The sequence below is a fragment of the Parasteatoda tepidariorum genome, chromosome 6 (assembly GCF_043381705.1).
Source record: "Parasteatoda tepidariorum isolate YZ-2023 chromosome 6, CAS_Ptep_4.0, whole genome shotgun sequence".
NCBI lineage: Eukaryota > Metazoa > Arthropoda > Arachnida > Araneae > Theridiidae > Parasteatoda > Parasteatoda tepidariorum.
The window spans coordinates 45,446,626-45,447,059 of NC_092209.1; positions in this window are offsets into that span (position 1 = coordinate 45,446,626).

A 434-nucleotide genomic window follows, 5' to 3' on the forward strand; every position below is an offset into this window, starting at 1 on the left:
ATTAATTAAATCGGCTTTAGTTTGCTACCACTGATAAATATATTTCGCACAAAACTCAATGTTGGAGGGATGAAGAGTTCTGTAATAAGTACCAAACATACTAATGTTGGTATAAAGTATTATATTGATGTATTTTGGGATTAATAAAACGTGTTTCGCGTATTATAATTACATAAATTCACCGGAAGGACAACAAATAATATATATATATATATATATATATATTACTGAACTTCAATACCCAAAGAACTTTGACGGTATCGTAGACATGTCTTGAAAATAGTTAAAATTGTAATCAAAGTAGAGTGAGCCAAAAAAAAGTTCATCCTGAATAACTTTTGATCCTAATGAATGGATTTTCACGTTCTAGGACTCAAACTTAATGGTTCGATAGGGTCTCCTTGAATGTGCTAGTTATTAGGTGCAGACGATAT